The sequence below is a fragment of the Littorina saxatilis genome, linkage group LG14, assembly GCF_037325665.1.
Source record: "Littorina saxatilis isolate snail1 linkage group LG14, US_GU_Lsax_2.0, whole genome shotgun sequence".
NCBI classification, from domain to species: Eukaryota; Metazoa; Mollusca; class Gastropoda; order Littorinimorpha; family Littorinidae; genus Littorina; species Littorina saxatilis.
The window spans coordinates 7,626,897-7,638,930 of NC_090258.1; the positions used below are offsets into that span (position 1 = coordinate 7,626,897).

At 41.6% G+C, this 12,034-nt stretch overlaps 1 protein-coding gene and 1 long non-coding RNA gene across 3 annotated transcripts in view; one reads left to right on the forward strand and one right to left on the reverse strand.

Annotated features, from left to right (window-relative positions):
* The window catches only part of LOC138947036 (uncharacterized), a 257,233-nt gene that overhangs the window by 134,191 nt on the left and 111,008 nt on the right, over positions 1–12,034 (forward strand). The gene's annotated exons all lie outside the window — the stretch shown is intronic.
* On the reverse strand, positions 3,696–6,275 carry LOC138947029 (uncharacterized). Of its 2 annotated transcripts, XR_011449523.1 has the most exons (4): positions 5,932–6,275; positions 5,339–5,432; positions 4,936–5,016; positions 3,696–3,742 (listed from the first exon to the last, which is right to left on the reverse strand). It is a non-coding gene; the product is annotated as an uncharacterized lncRNA (long non-coding RNA). The 2 variants fall into 2 exon arrangements; XR_011449522.1 differs by lacking the exon at positions 3,696–3,742 and having other exon boundaries at positions 4,647–5,016.

The following is a 12,034-nucleotide window of genomic DNA, read 5'->3' on the forward strand; positions in this document are numbered from 1 at the left end:
TCTGTTATTAAGTTTGTTGAAAATCAAAGTATTCGTTTTCTGTTTGTTCGCGTGTCTGGTTTTTGCTTAGTCGATTAGCTTACACGATGTGTGGCTTTTTATTTTGTAAGGGTGGTTTAGCATGTATAAAATGAGACCTAGACCACATACGCCATGAAAGTAGATCTAGAGTTCCCCGTTCAATACCAAGATTGCCAGTATTGATATTCAGACAACTTTTGGATAAATGTGTGGGGCTGTGGTGTTGCAGTGGTAGATTGTTTGCACGGGTATGTAGGTAGGTACGTGTACATCCGTGTGCTTTTGTGCAGGCATTTGTGAAGCAGGAACATGCAACATTTTTGACAAACATCAGGGTTGTGTGTGTGTGTGTGTGTGTGTGTGTGTGTGTGATAAAACCAACTAAGCTTACATCCAACACAAAAAGCTTCAGCTCTACTTCACCAGTCAAAGACAAACGCATTGTTTTATTCAGCTTTTGACACATATATTCACTCGATCAGAATCGAACCCTCTTCGTGAATATTTTATTTCAGAAAAAAAATAACATATTGATTCTACAGAACAAATGGTATTGCTATGTATGCTATGAGTATGAACGATGAAGACTAGCAACCGAGACAGATGAGGCATCAAGTTTCTTAGCCTTTTAGCCTCTTATGTTGCATACATGTCATTTGTTTTTAATTTTTATCTCCTGATAACTGACCAGAAAGGTACGTACAAACATCGATTCTGCAACTACCTCGTAAACTTTTCGATCGCTAATACACCAGAACTTGATACAGTATGCAACACTCACAGGCTTGATTACCTGTTGCATTGAAACGACAGAAGGAATTAAAAGACTATGTAACTGAGAGGAACCGATGTATTCAAGTTCAGAACGAAGCAGTTTCTGCCTCGGAGCCTGTATCTCATGCTATGGAGCCACTAGAAGAGAAATGTCTGGCGTAGTTTGACCCAACAGACAGAGAAGTCAAGGGGGGTAATCTATCGACAGCAGTTGTATTGCTGGTTTGTATTTGATCTTACAAACCATTCTTATTAACTTGTATAAATAGTTTATCGCTTCAGTAAACACTCATCGCAATTCAATATTTCACGCAAATTTTACTATTAAATCCGCAAACAATTTTTGCATGAACAAGTGTTATGTTAGGGAGAAAGTACGAGTGCGTAGTTAGACATATTTTGAGTGGAGTAGCAAAAATGCTTTAGCCATGTACTAATTATGTTATTGAACTGCTTAGCGGAGATTTCCAGATCAATCATACGGCGGTGAAAGACTGGTCTCTAGTACGGTCTATACTTACAAAATATAAAAATAAACAAACAAACCAACACAAAAAAGGTTTGTGTTGCACGTAGGATTTAAGTATTTAATTGAATAGAAAAGGCAACATCGGAATAAAAACAAATCTCGTGGTTCTCTTGTCAAGGAGTATGCACAGAATATGAAAGAAGATTGTGGAGTAGGCTGCTTTCTATTCTACTGCTCTAAATTAGCAAGAGGCAAGCTTTACAATGCTATTCACACTAGGATGCAAAGCATTCAGTGCTAAAGCTCTCAAATCACAATAGTTACAAGACAAAACACACTTCTTGGGGCTACAAGAAATGTTAATATTTGTAAGCACACAATTGGACACATTTTTGTAAATATTTTTTATTGCCTCCCTTGAATAAAACTTATTAAAAAAATATTCTGAGAAAAAAAGTTATACTTAAAAGCAAAGCTATCAAGAAATAGGTAGACAACCCGTGTAGATACCTTTATTCTTAAGACATTTTATTTTTGGAGGATGTCACTGTGCAATTTTACAGATTTAAAAAAACAAGCTTTAGATGATCTCCCTTGAACAAACATTTCTTGTTTTTACTATGTGTTAGTTTTAAGGGTATATAGAAGAACAATAAAGAAACAAGAAGGGCAAAGCCCATACGACTCACATGCTTTACACATTTTTCCTACCAAAATACATGTGACCTTGACCCAAGGTCAAGGTCATCCAAGGTCATGCAACACAAAGCTGTTAATTCAAGACATAGGAAGTACAATGGTGCTTATTGGCTCTTTCTACCATGAGATATGGTCACTTTTAGTGGTTCACTACCTTATTTTGGTCACATTTCATAAGGGTCAAAGTGACCTTGACCTTGATCATATGTGACCAAATGTGTCTCATGATGAAAGCATAACATGTGCCCCACATAATTTTTAAGTTTGAAACAGTTATCTTCCATAGTTCAGGGTCAAGGTCACTTCAAAATATGTATACAATCCAACTTTGAAGAGCTCCTGTGACCTTGACCTTGAAGCAAGGTAAAAAAAACTGGTATCAAAAGATGGGGCTTACTTTGCCCTATATATCATACATAGGTGAGGTATTGAATCTCAAAAACTTCAGAGAAAATGGGAAAAATATGAAAAATAGCTGTTTTTTAGGCAACATTTATGGCCCCTGCGACCTTGACCTTGAAGCAAGGTCAAGATGCTATGTATGTTTTTTGGGGCCTTGTCATCATACACCATCTTGCCAAATTTGGTACTGATAGACTGAATAGTGTCCAAGAAATATCCAACGTTAAAGTTTTCCGGACGGACGTCCGGACGGGGGGGACGGACGGACGGACGACTCGGGTGAGTACATAGACTCACTTTTGCTTCGCATGTGAGTAAAAAAATGCTGCAAATTGACTTGGACGTTATTACAATTTAATCAAACAAAATATTTCAAATTATCTGATAATGAAATTCTACATTAAAATTAAAGCGGATCTAGGGACTTGTGCACATGCAGGAAAGTCGCACCCAACATAAAACATAAGAAACTATGATCTGCATCTCTTGTTATGATGATAATGGCTGGCAACTGTCGACCGACTTGCACGCCATGTATATGTTTTACTATGCGCCCTGCATGTCAATGGTCTTTCTCTGGGTGACTCGATTCTGAGGAGATAAAGAAAATGCATTTAGTGCAAGCAGTACATAATGACAACACAAATACAATTACTTAAAGCAGCTGCTGGTTTCAGAGTATTTAGTTAAAGGCCCACCCCAACTTGTTTGCCTCAATGTCGCAGATTTGGTCAGACTTTCACAATGAGTAAGATAACAAATTTAACAATGTTTTGATTTAAAAAAAAAATAGTATTCATTTTTGTTGTTTTCGGCCCCATTCACTGGGAATCTTACTCAAGGACAAGGATTTTTCTTAGGAATATTTGTATGTGAAGCTTCCAAGCCCTAGCTTCAGAAACGACCAAGAAACCCTCAATAATGGATTTTGTTGTGCATAGTGATGGCTATCCAACCGAGTGGCGGAGCACTGGTGAATCCTTTCATTCTCCTGATTGCTTGATTCTGAAATGACATTGTGGAGTTGGTAGTTATGTGAGTGTGTAGTGCCTGCTCTTCGTTGTTTAGTCGGGGGGGGGGGGGGGGGGTATTGAATCATATGATCATAAAGTAAGACTTCACTGTGATGTGCAGAGATTTAGTCAGGTACACAACATTGCTATGCTATCACGAAATTAGATGTTCTATCCTCTAGATGGGCTACACAACTACATCAGATGTCATGGTTGGGTTTTCGCAAGTCAGCAACATGTTTTGAAGTTCTCATTGGGTAATCACGGCTGACATCAAACACAGAAAAGGTGGAAAAAACATAAATCAATGAACTCACCTTCCCTGCATTGATATACTAGCCATATGGGTCTGCCGAAGTAGCTCCTGCACATATTGAATTAAGTATTCATGTTATTGTTAGGATCACACTTTTTTCTGGTACATGTATATCAGACTGGAAAGTTTCTCAAGGCTTGAAGAATTCAAGAGCTTGCCTATCCCCAATAAAAAAAAAAATAATTTAGTATGCAAGTATTTTCAGGGTCTCAAGGTTTTAATATGAAGTCTGTTCCTCTGGGGTCATGGAGAAACAAATTACAAATGAGAACATATTGTTACACAACAAATTCCGACCAATTTAGGACACACCATAACATAACTCACAAACAAACAACAGCAATACAATAATTAGTCTGCAAATACCTAAACGTCGTTCACACTAGGTATACAAAAATAAAAAAGCACATTCAGGCAGGTTTGACAAGTAGACCATTCCAGCTGCTGTTCCAGACCAAAGGCCATGTTTCCCCTTACTCTGTGATTGTAATCATAATTATTGTTTATGAATGACTTCAGTTTTTCTAAGTAAATCTCTCGTTGTAATTACTGGTAAATGCATTATCCCAATTAAGATATCCTCACATCTAACCTGCGTAAACTTCATTTCAAGGGTTTTAATTTTTTTTTAGCTGGCCAAGAAATTATAAGCATTCCTCAATTATGTTCCTGTCAGACTCAATGAGCTAATCTTATAAAAAAAATTAAAAAAAGGTAGCATCTTATAATATTCTCACGTGAATTATAGCTAATCAGAAAACTAGTATTTAATTTTTTTTTAAACTCAAACTGAAAATACAGGCATGCAACATTATCCTTGCTGTTTTGTGATAACCCTTACCATCAACTATTCTATTTCATTTCCATCTTAACAGGCGTAGCACCTCTCTGGAAGCCAAAAGAACACTTTAAATCCAACCCCCCCCCCCCCCCCCCCCCCAGTACTGAGTAAACATTGCTGTGCATATTTTAAAAAAACAAACAATGCCTGAGTCTCCAGTCACCTGTTTATGTTGTTGTCCTTGTACTTCACTTGTAGCTTAGCTGTTCAAGAAACTGTTTCTCTGATCACATGATCAAAATTCAAATACTTAATAAACCAATTTTGATTCTATTTCTTCAATAATAAGTTGAACGTCTGCATATGTAATTGCCACAATTTACAGAGTTTCTGAATAAATGCTGCAAGAAAAACCAACAGAGTGAACAGTTTGTAAATATACTAACATACCTATATTTACCTTATGACATGTGTGGTACAGTGGCTGCTAAAACGTCCGTTACACCTGTCTGCATATATTAGGTGACAGCCCTGATGGAGACTGAAAAACAAGTTCCTTTGTCAGTACCCTGTGTATGAGTGTGGTCGGGTATGTTCTGGAACAATTAGAGCACTCCCTATGACCATATGTTGCACGGAGGGTAGGGGGGGGGGGGGGGGGGGCTTTGAGAGGTGTAGTTGTTGGACTGTAGTGTAGAGGCTGATTGGCAGTGCTATGGGGTGAGGGTGGAGCTGGGGCGGAGAATATATCGTATGTAATTGAATACTAATAGTAATAAGCATGATCAGTTAGACTAGAGTTAAAAACTATGTTGATCGCCAGAGACATTACATAATGTGAAATCACAAGCATGGTACTGTACCTTTCGTTTTGCCATTGAGATTGGTAGAAGGCATTGAGTGGTGAACACAAGTTGCATTGATCACTGCATCACTATGTGGTCAATCCCCTTTGATCTGCAGATTGCACCAGCACAAACAAACACTGTGTTATGATCGTAAACAGCCCACATGGCCAATAAATCTAAGAACACAAACACTAGATAAATCTAATCGGAGAGCCTGCAAACCGAGTCATGCTTTTTAAATTCAATGAAAATCTGTCTGTCAATGAAGCAGATAGATCTATCCTTGCGATTGTTTTTGCAAGCAGATAAATGTTAGAACGTCACTTATTCCGTTTTCATTCAACAAATTGATATTTTGCAAGATGCATTTCGTGCCAATGAGCTGAACAAACAATCAAAATCAAGCAAGTGGTACATTCTTGAAGACAAAATTCAGTCACGCAAACAAACTGAAGGGACAAAATCTAGCTTACTGCTGTACTGATTTCGCCAAATAAATGCATTTGCATGCCGAAGTTATTCCTGCTTTGATTCCAATCATTCTAATTGATCTGAATGCAAAAAATATACGTGAACGAGCTGATCAAAATGAGTAACATTGCACCTGCCTATAGACTGTACTGCGAAAGCGAAGGTCGTCTGCGACTGGAGATTTTGAAGTCGAACAGCGTCGTTTCTTCACTCTCAGCGGTTGTCTTCATCGGAAAAGTGAAAAGCCTGACTTGCAATCTAGCGAAAGACACATTCTGTCTTTCCGTTCGGGCGTTGTTTTTGTGTACAATCTCTGAAAATGTTATTTCGAAAAAGGCGGCCGTCATTGTTTTGGGGTTTCCGCCTAGTGGTGTTTTAAACCGGTTTCAGACCGGAACACACTGAGGAGATGAGAACAAAATGGCAGCCCCCATGAAATCCGAAAGGTCACGGAAAAAAGTCGTGAATAGGGGTGTGTATAGGTTTCACTCGATGTGTTTGTTTGTGTGTTTGTGTGTTTGTGTGTTTGTGTGTTTGTGTGTTTGTGTTCGCATATAGATCTCAAGAATGAACGGACCGATCGTCACCAAACTTGGTGAACAGGTTCTATACATTCCTGAGACGGTCCTTACAAAAATTGGGACCAGTCAAACACACGGTTATGGAGTTATTGGTGGATTAAAATTATACAAGGACTTATAGAGGGACATCTTCATGGTCAAAGGGAAATAACCATTCTCACTCAGTCACTGCCACCAACTGAGAAGGTTATTTCCCTTTGACGGGGGTGTTTTTCCTACCTCGTAGGAATTTCTTGTTCTTGACAGAGCACGACTACAGTTTACCAGTCTCGCTGTCTGGTTTTCGAGGAGCTGATGACCCAGTTTGAACACTGGCTGAGATTTAAAACAAAAAAATATGTGCACCACACCGGGCTGACACGTGTGGGGCGATCGAGGTCACTGGGCATGGACATGATTCACGGACTTTTTTTTTCCCCCACGGACTCCGCTTATTCAGTTAAGCGCTCGTTTTCATATATGAGAGAGAGAGAGAGAGAGAGAGAGAGAGAGAGAGAGAGAGAGAGAGAGAGAGAGAGAGACAGAGACAGAGACAGAGACAGAGACAGACAGAGACAGAGACAGAGAGAGACACACAGAGAGACAGACAGACAGACAGATAGACAGGCAGACAGAGAAAGAGAGAACGTGTGGATGAAGGAAGAGAGTGAGAGGCGGAGGGAGGGAGAGAGAGAGTGAGAGAGAGATAGATTGAGAGCTAGTCTTTCAAAGCAATACAAAACACGAAAAACGCTGCATACAGAGCACAATGTATCGATTGGAGATTGGATTTCCCTTCTTTGAGTCATGTGACGTCAGAGGCCGACAAAACTTTATAATTTGGCTTTTCAGGTTGACCGAAACTTCAAAGGAACTCAAAAATAAAAACGTCATGTGTTTGATTGCATGTGTGTGTGCTGTTCAATGTCAAAACAACAACAAAGTGAGTACATGACGTGTGTTTTGTAGTTCCTTTGAAGTTTCGGTCAACCTGAAACGCCCAAATATGAAGCTTATGTGTTTGATTGCATGTGTGTGTGCCGGGGCTCGTTCAATCGTCAAAACAACAACAAAGTCATAGTACCTGAAAGGAATTCGATCGATACATAAATGTTATTTGCGTGTTTGACCAAAATATGACATTTTACACAGATCTCGACAGTCATTGTTCACCTCGACCGCTATCGCGGTCTCGGAGAACAATGACTGTCTCGATCTGTGTAAAATGTCATATTTTGGTCAAACACGCAAATAACGTATAATATATATGTTATACGATTTTGATGATTACGACTGTGATAGTTTGCCGTCAATATGGGCAAGCTAAGCCCAAATGATAAATGAGTGGAGACATATTGCTTGATCTTTTCTACTCGGATAGAACAATATTAGGCCAAAAAAAAAATTGTCTGTTTAGGGTAACATGACCAAAAAAAGTAGGGTCGGTAGGTAGGTAAAGTTTTTTTTTTTTTTTTTTTTTTTTTTTTTTTTTTGTAAATGAACATTGGCGTTTTTGTTGGCTGAACATTCACTTCTTATATTTGATGCCGAATACATGTTTCAAAACTAACGTATAAATAAAACAGAGAGAAAGGGAGAGAAAGAAACGCCAAATGTCTCTTTTTAGCATTTTTACCTCTTTTTTTTCTTTTTTTTTTTGAAATCAAAAAAAAGTTTTTGGGTCGGCGCCAAATCGATAGGGTCGGTCGGGTTACCCTAAACAGACAATTTTTTTTTTTTGGCCTTAGCATAATAGGAAAACGGAAACACGTGAAATGTCAGTAATACAAGTATATGGCATTAAAATAAACCCCTCATACACTGAAACAAATGGCATAATGAACAAATAGTCTACTTGCCAAAAAGAGTACCTGGAAATGTCTGTTCCTGTAAACTTTTATGACGGAAATGTAATCTATAGGGTATGTAGAGTCAAATTAGCTTGGTTGCCTAAAGATGCACTTTGGGAAATTCTCAGAATCCAAGATGGCCGCCCAACGGTCATCTTGAAGATGGTCAATATATAACTTTTGATCCAGATGGGCTAAAGAGTCGTGTAATACCTCAATATAGGGGTTTTTGATGTCAGCGAGTTCATTTCTGAGGTTGGTTTGTCAATCCTGTCAACAGAATCCAAGATGGCCGCAAAGATGGCCGTCAAAATATATAAAAACACATTTCTCGCCATATCTGGGTTTCTAAAGCAGCTAGATTCATGATCTTAGTGCTGACCATGTTTCCAAAGGCTGGGAAGCCGTTCTGATATCACCCAGATGTAAGATGGCTGCCAAGATGGCAGGTAAACGTCATTCACGCTCAAATCAATGTCACACAAAAATAAGGAAAACCCTATACTGTTTGTCTTTTATCTGAAAGAACGTGTTAGCATCCAGTTAAAGAGGCAACTTTCAGGACCTCAATCAAGCTGCAGGTGGGAAAGTCCATGTCCTAAAGCAGCTTAGCTGGCACGCCACGACCGAAATAGAAATCTACTGCTCTTGGGTTACAGCAAACAAACGATTTAAACTTTGAAACCATATCTCCTTCATTGTCAGCTTCTTTCTCGTCTTATTGGTCGTCTTCAACAAACTCCTCCTCTTCCTCCTCCTCTTCTTCCTCCTCTTCTTCCTCCTCCTCGTCCTCCTCCTCCACAACAGGCTCATGCTTTGTGTAAGGACTGCAGCAGGCATCTCCTCCCTCGCAATAACAGTATTCAGTGCACGTAAGTCTCCCACTGTGGCAACTGCACTTCTTCTCGCTGCACGCTTTCCCCTCGGCGCTGCAACTACAGCTCACGACATCTAAGAGCTGCTGCGGTGCTATCGGCGCATTAGACAGCGATGGTGTTACAGCACCAGATTCATCGACATCCCATCCGAAGCAGAGGATATCATGAGCCTCGGCTGGTGGATCTTTCTGGTCTGCTGCCTTCCACAACATCATCTGCAGATGTGCTCGGAGAGCATGCAGCCTCAGGTTGCAATCTGTTGGTCGTAGCCTCTTCAGAGGTGGTGGTTTCTTCCTGCTCAGATACAGTTTGGATCTTGCACCATTGAGGGACTTGGCCTTCTTCTGACTGTACAGCGCGAGGAAGAATGAGTCGGCAGTGGCCTTAAGTTGGTCATGACTGACGTCTGGCTCCCCAAGGACATCTTGCAGGCCTGGGATGTCGCTGTTTCCAAGCACCTTGAGCGCCGACTTCTTGCGGTGTCGCAGCCCGATAAGGCGTGCATGCCGAGTAGCTGACCACACTTGTCCCCCAATTTGTCCACTGTTGCGTGAATGTCAAGCACCGTGCCGTCCCACTTCTCCATCTGGATGCTCTTCTGTATCGTCTTCCTCCATGCCCAGTACACGAGAAGGACGAACACATCAGTGTCGTCACACAGCACCCTGATCGTCTCCGCCCCGCCTGCTGCAGCCTTCAGCATGTAGCTGCACAGCGTGATATCCGCCTACTCATGAGTGACAAGACAATCGAAACTGCTGACAAGCTCCACGTTGTTCTGCAGAGGATATCCACAGAGGATGTTGCTGAGGAGGCGTTTGTTGTTGGCGTTCTTCATGATAGCTTCTCTGTGTGGGAGGGGGGTTGTGGGTGTCAGACGGAAGTCCTTTGATCCTTCCCCTGCCCTCCTCATCCTCTCGTGGTCCTTCGCAGTTGGGTGATTCTCATGGTACCTGTCAAACAACACCAGTTTCTGTGCTGCTGGAGGATAGCGGCTCAGTCGAGCGCCGAAACTCACGACAAGATCTTCTGCTGTCCCCGCAACAGGCCACACAACATGGTACAGGAGCTGGCTGGCGTCGACCAGCACCACATCTGGTGCAGGTGCGTTGTTGACCGGCACACCAAGACACTTGACGAGCACAGCCTTGTCTCCTTTCCTCAAACACCCGAACTCGTCGATGAGAGATGGAGGTACGGGACTGAGCTCATACTTGAAGATGTCTGTCGCCTTCACACCACGTTGTTGCCCAATGATCTGAAGCCGTACGAATAATGTTCCAATGTCAAAGATGGCCTTGTCTCTCACAACCACTACCTTTTTCATCTCCTGCATGGTCTTCACTTTCCTCTCGATTGGGCCATGGAATGTGCCGTGAAGCGAAGCGGCGAACTGCTCACTTTGAGTGCTGCCGATCTTCAGTGCATCTTGGACATTTACTTTTGCTGGCGCGATCTGCCCGTTGACGATGTTGTACAGGTCAGTGGACTCAACAATGAGAGGGTGCGAGTGCTTCTGCAGTTCCTCTGCAATCTTCGTCCGGTCTGCTGCGTCCATCGCTCGTCTTCTTTTACCTTCTTTCACCTTCCTCTTTGTGCTTGCTCTCCTTCTGTCCATCCCCACCATCGAGACCCATCGGCTTTTCTGAAAGTTGCCTCTTTTAACTGGATGCTAACATGTTCTTTCAGATAAAAGACAAACAATATGGCGTTTTCCTTATTTTTGTGTGACATTGATTTGAGCATGAATGACGTTTACCTGCCATCTTGGCAGCCATCTTACATCTGGGTGATATCAGAACGGCTTCCCAGCCTTTGGAAACATGGTCAGCACTAAGATCATGAATCTAGCTGCTTTAGAAACCCAGATATGGCGAGAAATGTGTTTTTTGATATTTTGACGGCCATCTTGGCGGCCATCTTGGATTCTGTTGACAGGATTGACAAACCAACCTCAGAAATGAACTCGCTGACATCAAAAACCCCTATATTGAGGTATTACACGACTCTTTAGCCCATCTGGATCAAAAAATATATATTGACCATCTTCAAGATGACCGTTGGGCGGCCATCTTGGATTCTGAGAATTTCCCAAAGTGCATCTTTAGGCAACCAAGCTAATTTGACTCTCCGTACCCTATAGATTACATTTCCGTCATAAAAGTTTACAGGAACAAACATTTCCAGGTTTCATACATGACATAGAAGGCTGGCTGGTAGACTAAAAGAAGAATCGGGACAGAAAGCACACAAGAAATAAGAGTGAAAGCATGCATGATGTTCCTCATAGCGCCATTCAATAGCCAACAAACGTCTGGAAAATCGCTCGGGATCAAGCAGAAGCAGTCATACGTCCCTAATGTGATCAGGAAAAATCAAAGCTATTATTACGCCTGATTTATTTCACACTGACGCTCGTGGTCTGTCATTTCCAATGTCACAACTACCATCATTTGCGGTAGGAGATGCGATTCTCTGTACTGCGTTGGTGACACGGAGAAGGTGATGGGGAAAAGGGTTCGGTCTTGGCAATGTACGTAGGCTACAGGTCAAAAGAGGTAGAAGAGAGGGGGGGGGGGGAGAAATGAAAGAGAGATAGGAGAGAGAGAGAGAGAGAGAGAGAGAGAGAGAGAGAGAGAGAAAGAGAGATAGAGAGAGAAAGAGACAGCGATAGACAGAGAGAGACACAGAGAGAGGGCGAGAGAGAGAGAGAGGGAGGGAGAGAGAGAAAGAGAGAGAGAAAGAGAGAGAGAGAGAGAGACAGAGATCGAGAGAGAGAGAAAGAGAGACAGAGACAGAGAGAGAGAGAGACAGAGAAAGAGAGAGAGAGAGACAGAGACAGAGACAGAGAGACAGGGAAAGAGAGAGAGAGACACAGAGAGAGAGGGAGAGAGAGAGACAGAGAGAGAGACAGAGAGAGAGGGAGAGAGAGAGAGAGAGAGAGAACAAGAA